The sequence below is a fragment of the Erythrolamprus reginae genome, chromosome Z (genome assembly GCF_031021105.1).
Source record: "Erythrolamprus reginae isolate rEryReg1 chromosome Z, rEryReg1.hap1, whole genome shotgun sequence".
Lineage (NCBI taxonomy): Eukaryota > Metazoa > Chordata > Lepidosauria > Squamata > Dipsadidae > Erythrolamprus > Erythrolamprus reginae.
In genome coordinates, this window is record NC_091963.1 from 94,117,708 (window position 1) to 94,128,901 (window position 11,194).

The following is an 11,194-nucleotide window of genomic DNA, read 5'->3' on the forward strand; positions in this document are numbered from 1 at the left end:
CCTCCTGCTCAGCCTTGCCTCGGCCTTTGTGCGCGGCTTGTCCCGACAGCCCCCCCACCCCAGCACTTTGAATCCAGCAGCTTCTGCTGGATACGGGCGGTGGGTGGGACGAGCGGCGCGGAAGCCAGGGGCTGTGGCAGCTCGCCCTGCCCATCGCCCGTATCCAGCAGAAGCGGCGGGATTCAAAATGCTGGGGTGGGGGGGTGTCCCGACAGTCCCCCCACCCCAGCACTTTGAATCCAGCAGCTTCTGCTGGATACGGGCGGTGGGTGGGACGAGCGGCGCGGAAGCCAGGGGCTGTGGCAGCTCGCCCCGCCCATCGCCCGTATCCAGCAGAAGCGGCGGGATTCAAAGTGCTGGGGTGGGGGGTGTCCCGACAGCCCCCCCACCCCAGCACGGGCGGTGGGTGGGACAAGCGGCGCGGAAGCCAGGGGCTGTGGCAGCTCGCCCCGCCCATCGCCCGTATCCAGCAGAAGCGGCAGGATTCAAAATGCTGGGGTGGGGGGTGTCCCGACAGCCCCCCACCCCAGCACTTTGAATCCAGCAGCTTCTGCTGGATACGGGCGGTGGGTGGGACGAGCGGCGCGGAAGCCAGGGGCTGTGGCAGCTCGCCCCGCCCATCGCCCGTATCCAGCAGAAGCGGCGGGATTCAAAGTGCTGGGGTGGGGGGTGTCCCAGACCTGCTGCCTCTTCCCGCGCCCACCGCCGGCCCGATCCTGTGCCTCCTGCTTCCCCCCCCCAGCCAAAAATACAAAGGGGTCTGCGGCGGCAGACCGTCTTTGTGTTTTTCACTGGGAGGGGGGAACAGGAGGACCTTCCTGACTCCCTCCCCCAGCGCCGGACCTCCTGCCCTCCCTCCCAGCCAAAAATCCAAAGCGGCCTCCCAAACGTTTTCCATCTTACGAACCTGCCGCCGCCGCCGAGAAGCCCCGCCGCCCGGCTGTCACCTTTAAAACAGTCGGGGAGCTTCCCAGCAGCCTCCTGAAGCCAAACGCTAAACCCAAACTTCCGGCTTCGGCTTCGGGAGGCTGCTGGGAAGCCCCCCGGCTGTTTTAAAAGGTGACAGCTGGGCTGCGGGGCTCCCCAGCAGCCTCCCGAACACCGAACCTGGAAGTTCGGGTTTGGCGTTCGTAAGACGAAAAAAGTTCGTAAGAAGAGGCAAAAATTTTCTGAACCCCGGGTTCGTATCTCGGGTTGTTCGTAAGACGAGGGGTTCGTATCTTGAGGTACCACTGTATTACTATCTTCTCTTTTTCCATCCCTGTCTCCTCCCCCCTTGTGTGTGCGTGTGTATGTGAACTCTTGAACCATTTCCAATAACAGGTGAGGGCTATTGGAAATGGTTCAAGAGTTCACACACACACACACACACACACACACACACACACACGAGGCTGGGTTTTTTCTCTCTGTTATTATTTGGGTGTTTTTTACCATATGCTTTAAATCAAGAGTCATTTCTCTCTCTCTCTCTCTCTCCCTATTGCTCTCTCTATCTTTTTCTCACTTTCTCTCTCCCTCTCTTTCTATCTTGCTCTGTCTGTTGCTCTCTCTCTCTTTCTTTCTCTCTCACTCTTTCTCTCTTGTTTTGTTTCTCTCTTTCTCTATTGCTTTCTTTCTCACTCTTTCTATCTCTCTTTCTTTCTTTCTCTTTTCTCTCTCTTGCTATCTCTCTCTCCCCCTCTTTCTTTCTCTCTCTCTCTTTCTCACTTTCTCTCTCCCTCTCTCTTTCCATCTTGCTCTGTCTGTTGCTCTCTCTCAGCGAGGGGGCTGCGAGAGCGCTTTCTCCGAGCGCTTCGGGAATGCCTGCCCTGCCTCTACTGCAGCCCCCTTGCTGAAAGCTCGGGACGAAAGCACTTCCAGTGAAGGAGCTGCGAGAGGGGTGGTGCAGGCATTCCCAAAGCGTGTGGAGAAAACCCTCTCGCAGCCCCCTGGCTGGGAGCGCGGATGAGGAGAAGGAGAAGCTGCAGCTGCCACCACTGCAGGAGAAGTCGCGCCCCAAGGCGGGAGGCGGAGAAAGCAGGAGAGGGGGCAGATCGGGCAGGCAGAGGGCAGCAGCGAGAGGCCAGGGGCGCCAGGGAGCCGGAGGCACCATGGGGAGGCGGGGGCGGCCGTAGCTCCCTTTCCTTCCACCCATGTCTACTGCCAGCACCTTCCCGCCCCAGCCCCCCCCCATGGGCTCCACACTTTCGTCACTCCCTGCTCCCAACTCCAACGCGCATCTCCTTGCGCGCCCTTGGAAAAGGGTGTGCGGGGGGGGGTATTTTGGGGTGCGTGCATGTGCGCATGCGCAGCTTACAGGGCTCCAAACTTGACTTCAGCAATCTAGTTGTTGAAGCATGGAACTCATTACCTGACTCAGTAGTGTTAACCCCTAACCCCCAACATTTTCCCCTTAGACTATCCACGATTGACCTCTCCAGGTTCCTAAGAGGTCAGTAAGGGGTGTGCCTAAGTGCACTAGTGTGCCTTCCGTCCCCTGTCCAATTGTCTCTCCTTTATCTCTTTTATCTTTTCTTCCTTTCATATATCTTCTCCTCTATTTTTATATCTTTTCTCGTATCCTTTTCTTTATATATATTACTACTTGTCTATTCTCTTCAATGTGTATTGTGTATTGGACAAAATAAATAAATAAAATAAATAAATAAAAGACATGGAGCTGGATCCAGGAGATTGTCAATGCTTCATTGAGTGAGGGGTCCTTTTCGGCTCCCTACAAGGAGGCACTTGTGCACCACCTCCTCAAGAAGCCTTCCATGGACTCAGCTGTTTTCAATAACTATCGTCTGGTCTCCAACCTTCCCTTTATGAGGAAGGTTGTCGAGAAGGTAGTGTCGCTCCAGCTCCAATGGTCCTTGGGTGAAGCCGATTATCTGGGCCCTCAACAGTCATGATTCAGACCCAGCTACAGCATGGAAACTGCTTTGGTTGTGCTGACGGATGATCTCTGGCGGGCCCAGGATAGGGGTTTATCCTCTATCCTGGTACTTCTTGCCCTCACAGTGGCTACCTCTTTGGTTGGTCACAGTCAGTGTTAGCAGAGGGTCAGAGGTCAACTCCTAGATCCCTCCCTCGTGGGATTCCTCAGGAGTCAGTCCTCTCCCCCCTGCTGTTTAATATCTGCATGAAACCGCTGGGTGAGATAATCCGAAGGCATAGGGTGAGTTACCATCAGTATGCTGATGATACTCAGTTATATATCTCTACACCGTGTTCATTCAGTGAAGCAGTGGAAGTGATGTGTTCGTGTATGGAGGCTATTAGGATCTGGATGGGTATTAACAGGTTCAGATTCAAAACTGACAAGATAGAGTGGCCTCTCAAGGACACTTCCATCTGTCTGTCTATTACCCTGGGTGGGGGACTTTTGACCCCCTCAGAGAGGGTCTGCAATTTGGGTGTCCTCCTCAATCCACAGCTGATCTTGGAACATCATCTGTCGGCTGTGGTGAGGGGGGCATTTGCCCAGGTTCACCTGGCGCACCTGTTGCAACCCTATTTGGACAGGGAGTCTCTACTCACAGTTTCTCATGCCCTTATCACCTCTAGATTCGACTACTGCAATGCTTTCTACATGCGGCTACCTTTGAAGAGGGTTTGGAAACTTCAAATCAGACAAAATGCATCTGCGCAAGTGGTCATGGGCCTTCCTAGACATGCCCATGTATCTTCAACACTCCGTAGACTGCGTTGGTTGCTGATTGGTTTCCGGACACAATTCAAAGCATTGGTACTGACCTATAAAGCCCTATGTGGCATCAGACCAGATTACTTGCAGGACCGCCTTCTGCCATATGAATCTCAGTAACCGGTTAGTTCCCACATAGTTGGCCTTCCCCTTGGTCCTATCAACTAGACAATGTCACTTGGCAGGGCCAAGGGGAAGAGCCTTCTCTCTGGGGGGGGGGGTGTCCCTCTGGAATTAGCTCCCCCCAGAGATTTGCACTGCCCCCACCCAAACTGCATAAATACCTTGCCTCCCCATCTTTTCCCCAACTCTGTATCTTCCCAATTTAAACCCTATATCACTTTAGTTACTCCATACCTATGATACTGAGCTGTTGTTATAACAGGTTTTGCCTTTTAGTAACATTTATTTCTGAGGTGTTACTTCTAATTTCTAGCTGCTGTAATATATAAACATGATTACAGATAGTCCTTGAAATAGGATTGCAATGGAGCTTGCCCGTTAAAATCTCAGGTGATGATAGTTGTTAAATGAAGCAGTCTCATTTAATGACCCCCACCCCCAAGCTCTCCCTGATGTAGTTGTTAAATGAATGGGTCATTAAAGAGAGCACAGGGTCCCTCAAAGGTGGGGAGGCCTTTGGAGGCGTAGCACAAGCCCAGAGCCACCTGGTTGAGGCCTCCCAAACAGGGGTGGGTTCAACTTACCGTCCCTAATGGTTCTTATCATGACAGAAGTGCGTGTTTTGTGTGCGCTTCGCTTACAAGTGCACCCCATCACAATTTACAAAAGACTTAGAAATGACCCTATGCTCATGCACAAAAGGCTTTGCACATGCACAGAAGGTTTTTTGGCAAGCCGCAGTGACTGGAGGACCAGTTTGGGCTCATGGACCGCCAGTCATAGCTGCCAGTTCGGTGATTAGCAGTAAATTTCTGCTACCAATTCTAAAGAACTGGTTCGAACCAGCAGCAACCCGCCACTGCTCCCAAGGCTTCCCCCCCCCAATCATCCCATGCCTATCCCTTGGGTGTCTATAGGTGTTTCTTTCCCCACCAGATCTCTGCAGGCCTTGGGCTGATTTCCACTTCACCAGGCTCCACACCTTCTTCCTCATTTACCTTTTGAAGATCTCTGTACCCCATATTGAGGAAGGAGGACAAGCCACATCTCTTTGGGCTATGTGGCTGCCTCCTGCAAGTGGCCACCAGCTTTCTGCTGCTTGTGAAGATTTCTTCACGACTGTGCAGATCACATTAAGATAGTCTTTCAGAAGCAGCTGCCATTTTGACTTGTTTACAGAAAGCTTCTGCAAAAATTCTTTTTAAAAATCAGTTTGCTTTACAGATTTCAGCAATACAATGAAACAAGAACTCCATTTATAACTATGGCCCTGCTAGGAGAGGTGTTTTCAGATGGGGAGAAGTAACAGCAGTTGTATTAATGGATATTTCAGCAGTTCGAGAATTCTGATTTTGGCAGACCCAGCAAATTCACAGGATCCCTCTCTTATACCCACTGTCAAAAACACAAACTCAGTATTTCCACTGTTTAATCTTAGGATGAAACATTTAATAAAGCTGTATTTTTATACACAAAGAAAGTTCTTTCCCCAAAACATTCCCAAAATGTTTTCCCAAAAACATTCCTCCCAAGAATATTCCAAAACCTATAGTGCTTTTATCTCAGATGTTTTGCAATTGGACCAAAAATGAACCATAAAATGTTGGTCGACTCCAATATAACTTTTTCAAGAGATAAAAGTATATATACCATGTGTTTTGGAATAAGCAGAAAGTCAGATACAATTGACTAGACACTCAACAAAAACAATGGTAAAATAGATTTTTCAAGTTCTTATTAGTGCTTACCTGTTTTATACAAATCAAAGATGATAAGAAAGAGTAAGATGGTCTTCCTCATTAGTCAACCGTTGAGGTTCATGGGGATACCCAAATCAACAATCTTAGAATAGCACTCTACCACTCAGCAGACTATGCATTCAGAGGAAAGAAACAGAATGCCTTTTGGACTCTTGGAACGTAGAGGTAAGAGCAAGAAAGAAAGAAAATGTGCCATAGTGTTACGTGGTATCTATAAGAAGAGCAATAAAACTAGGCTAGGAAACTACATTCTACTTTGACCTCGTTGATGCCCTTTGGCAAGTCTTGGGATTGCAATTTTTACATATTTTATTTCCTCAATTTGGAATGACCTAATAATATTCCTGAAATTTAATAGATGATTAAATACATATTTATTTAAAACATTTATATAGGCAATTATCTTTCAACCAAATCTGAGCAGTTCCCCCCAAAAATGAATAGATATATAAAATCATATTAAAGCTATAAAGGCCTATTCAAACATTAAAAACAACAAAAATGCTGTGCCAATCTGTTCCAATATGTGATTATTTAATTTTCCATAGGGTAGGGGCTACCATGGAAGAGGAACACTTTTTAATTCCCATTGGATGACAATATCTAGGTCATCCGATGGGAGCTTATTTACTAGGACAAGCTTCCTAGGTATTAAGCTTGTCCATCCTATCTGATCCGGTAGCACAGTAGATGTCCTTAGGGAAAAGTGATCCTGCAGATTGCTTGGCCCTATGCTATATATAGATTTAAAGGAGAACTAAAGCGATGACCTAATATAATAACAGAGTTGAAAGGGACTTTTGAGATCTTCTACTCCAACGTCCTGGTCAAACTATATCATTCTGAACAAATGATTATTCAATCTCTTATTTAAAATCCCCATGGTAATCGGGTGGGCTGCTGCCCGGATGGGGAAGAATGCAGTAGGGTAGAAAAAATGGAGTTCTACCCCAGAGCACCCAATTTGTACTGAAAGAAATGTTGAAAGAAAATGCAAGGCCTATGTATGATACTGTTTATAAGCACTATGTATGAGCTCAAAGCATTGTTAGAAACCCTATACACTCACTTTATGACCAGTTTCTATTGCTTCCCCCTGGGAGGAGATTTCAAAGTATGTCTAGCAGGACTACCAGATTCTATAATAGCTTTGTTCCTTATACCATCCATCTGGTAAATTTGCAAGATTCATTTTTCTCACCATGTATATGTTTACATCCAAACTAGACTATGTGGTTTCTCTGTGTCTTACAATATATGTAGGTACTGTATATGTATATTTATTTATTTGTTTGTTTGTTTGTTTGTTTACTTACTTATTTATTTAGTCATGTTAATATAGTGTATATTATGTGTATGTTAATGTAATGTACATAGTGGTGACTCTTTTATTTTTACTATCTATCTATCTATCTATCTATCTATCTATCTATCTATCTATCTATCTATCTATCTATCTATCTATCTATCTATCTACCTACCTACCTACCTACCTACCTACCTACCTCTATCTATCTATCTATCTATCTATCTATCTATCTATCTATCTATCTATCTATCTATTTATCTATCCATCTATTTTAATTAAAAGGGACCTTGCAGGTCATCAAGTTCAACCTCTTGCTCAAGCAGGAAACCCTATACCTCCCCAACCAGATGGCAGTCCAATCTCCTCTTGAATATGTTGAGAGTTGGGGTGTTCACAACCTCCGCTGGCAGACCATTCCATTGGTTGATCGCTCTGACCATCAGGAAGTTCTTCCTTATTTCCAAGTTGAATCTCTCCTTCATCAGCTTCCATCCATTGTTCCTCGTCTGGTTCACTGGAGCCCTGGAAAATAGAGTGAACCTGTCCTCTTCATGGCAACCCCTTAAATACCTGTATACTGCTATCATGTCCCCCCTGGCCCTTCTTTTCACAAGACTATCCATGCCCAGTTCCTGCAACCTCTATTCGTATGTCTTGGTTTCTAGTCCCCTTATCATTTTGGTTGCTCTTTTCTGTATCTTTTCCAGAGTTTCTATGTCTCTTTTGAAGTGTGGTGACCAGAACTGAATGTGAGGTCTGACTAGGGCATTATATAGTGGTATCAGTACCACTTAATTTTACCACTTAATTTTATTTTTATTCTTTTTATATTCATTTTAAGGCATGCCGATTAATGTACATTCAAAGTGACAATAGAAGTTATTCCAAGTCTAAGATATATGAGATAAAGGAAAGACAATTGGACAGGGAATGAAAGGCACACTAATACACTTATGTACGCCCCTTACTGACCTCTTAGGAACCTGGAGAGGTCAATCGTGGATAGTCTAGGGGAGAAATGTTGGGGGTTAGGGGTTGACACTATTGAGTCCGGTAATGAGTTCCACGCTTCGATTGTTAAAGTCATATTTTTTACAGTTAAGTTTGGAGCGGTTAATATTAAGTCTGAATCTGTTGCGTGCTCTTGTGTTGTTGCAATTGAAGCTGAAGTAGTCATTGACTGGTAGGACGTTGCAGCATATGATCTTGTGGGCAATACTTAAATTGTGTTTTAGGCACCGTAGTTCTAAGCTTTCTAGACCCAGGATTGTCTATTTTCGTAGGGTATTCTGTTTCGAGTGGAGGAGTGAAGGGCTCTTCTGGTGAAATATCTTTGGACATTTTCAAGGATTTGATGTCCAAGATGTGGTATGGGTTCCAGACAGATGAGCTGTATTCAAGGATGGGTCTGGCAAAAGTTGTGTAGGCTCTTGTGAGTAGTGTGAGATTGCCGGAGCAGAAGCTACGTAGGATCAGGTTAACAACTCTAGAAGCCTTTTTGGCGATATTGTTGCAGTGGGCTTTAGCACTTAGGTCAGTGATGGGCAACCTTTTGAGCTTGGTGTGTCAAAATTCGCCAAAAAACCGAGCATAACTCGGGTGGTGTGTCACCTTGAGAAAAAAACCATAATTTTGTGATATTTCTAACACAGTCAAAGCTTCACTTATTTACTGAATAGTTTCCTACTTTCAAAACCCCAAACAATTTACTGAATAGTTTCCTACTTTCAAAACCCCAAACAAGTGATCCACCAGGACACACACATGATTTACTCTGTCTGGCACACAAAGTAATATAATAATTAAGGGAACATGGGCAGGAAGTCATATATCCTATGGATGCTTCTATCTTAATTTATTGCAAGTAATGTTGATATTGAACCTAGATCCAAAATAATTAGGGTGCGAAAAGAAAAGAAATTCGAAGTCACGGAAACTTTGTCAGCTTTTTCAAGTTTTTGTTGCCTTCTAAATGTATTAGACTACAACTCCTATGAACATATCATTTTGGGATTATAGGAAAAGTAGCCCGATATTTCAAGAGTCCTCCGGGAGTTGTGTGGCATATTAAATTAAATTAAATTTAAAAATACAAAGAAAAAACCCTTTAGATAGAGATTCTTGTTCTATGTATCATGAGAGGAATTTTGCTTTTGAAAAATTCTTCCATTTCTGGTCCATCTTGCCCAGTCACACTTTTTTGTTTTGGAGGGGGGGGGGAGAAATATTACGAAACTGGCTTTAAAGCTCTGATATTTCAATGAAGGTGGGAGGGCCCCTTCTCTTCAGTTGCAGCAGCCCCTCCCCTCCTCGTTCGGTGGGGGGGGAGGGTGTCCTCGCAATCCCCCTGCTCTTCCACAAACCTGGCAAGGGAGATGGGACAGGAAAATAAACCCCACCGTGGGCTGGTGCCTCCTATCACCTTCCAAGGTAGAGCTGTCAGCCCCCAGCCGAGTAGGCGCCGGGGGGGAAGCCAAGGGATAGACCTGAGCACGGAGCCTTCCTTACCCCACTCCCCCCGCCTCACAATGACAAAAGACAGAAGGGAGGAAACACCCCCCCGGGGGGGCTGAGAGAAGAGAGGAAGGAGCCCCCTTTCCAGGCTTCGTCCCCTCAACGAGCCGAACTTACAATGGTCTCCGCCATAGTCTTGCCGCCGTTCCGACCCTTGTCCTGCCCCGGCTCCGGCAGCTCCGCCCATTACCCGCCCTCTTTGCTGCTCATGCGTCGCCAATACTGCCGAGTCACCGTTCCTGCCCGGTAGTGCAGGAGAAGCAACAAGGTTCTGGGTAGAAAAGGTTCCCGCCCCGAAGAAGACGCAGCTTTTGCCTGCCACTCTTGCCTGTTCTCACTCCCGTTCTCTGGCTCCGTCTAGTCAGTTTCTCCGGTGGCCGCGTGTCACTGAAAATGGCTACGCGTGTCAGTGCTGACACGCGTGTCATAGGTTCGCCATCACTGACTTAGGTCATTTGATATTAGTATTCCAAGGTCTTTTACTGAGTGTGGGTTGGCTGTGATAATTTGTTTATTCAGTTTATATATGAGATTTGGATTCTTTTTGCCGAAGTGGAGGGTAGAGCATTTGTTGGTTGATATTTGAAGTTGCCAGGTGTTAGACCAATCTGAGACAAAGTCAAGGTCTTTGGAGTGTAAATGTGTAAATGTGTTGTCATTGGTGTTGAAAAGTTTTACATCGTCAGCAAAAAGAACACAGTTGCTTGCGATATGATCGCAGAGGTCATTGATGTAGAGAATGAAAAGAGTAGGACCTAGTACGCTGCCCTGGGGAACACCACTTTTGACAGGGACGGGGGTGGAAATGGCGCTTCCAATTTTGACAACTTCTTGCCTGTTTGACAGGAATGCAGTAATCTAGCTGTGGAGGAATCCTGAGATGGCATAGGATTTTGAGGTTTAGGAGTAGTTTGTCGTGGACCACTGAGTCGAAGGCTTTGCAAAAGTCAATATAAATTGCATCAATGGATTTTCCTTGATCTAGGTGGATAGTCCAAATGTTTTTGCAGTGAAGTAGTTGTAGGTTGCAGGATAATTTCTTTCTGAATCCAAATTGTTTGTTACAGAGTAGGTTATTAGATTCTAAGTAAAGGGTGATTGATTGATTTATAATTGATTCCATGATTTTACATGAGACGTAGCATAGTGATATTGGACTGTAGTTGTCAATGAGAGAAGGGTCTCTTTTTTTGAAGATGGGGATGACTATTGCGTTTGACCATATCTTGGGGAGTGTGCTAGTCCTGAAGGATTTTTGGAAGATAATGCTGACAAGAAATTTCTCTTAATTTTCACTTGTATCTCTCTTTGATAAATTCATATTCATTATTTCTTCTCTTGCCTTTGGGTGCTTTGGAGAACAGGTTACCCTCCTCTTCTTTGTAACAGCCCCTGAAATATTGGAAAACTGCTATCATGTCACTTCTAATCCTTCTCTTCATTAGCTTGGGCATACTCAATTCCTGCAACTGTTCATTATATGTTTTAGCCTCTAGCCCTCTAATTATCTTCATTGCTCTTTTCTGCACTCTTTCCAGAATCTCAATATCATTTTTTGGTATGGATACCATTTTTTAGTAAATTGTATGGAGTATTCCAAATGTGATCTTATTAAAGCAAGATATAGTGATGGTATTGTTTCATATAATCTTGTAATTTCATGCAGCTAGGATTACACTGGCTTTTTTGGCAGCTGAAGCAGCATACCTAAGCAAATGTCCAGTAGGATTCCTACATCCCTCTGACACTAATTGTACCTCACTTTCTCCAAGAGGGATGGAGCTAGGCTCCAAATAT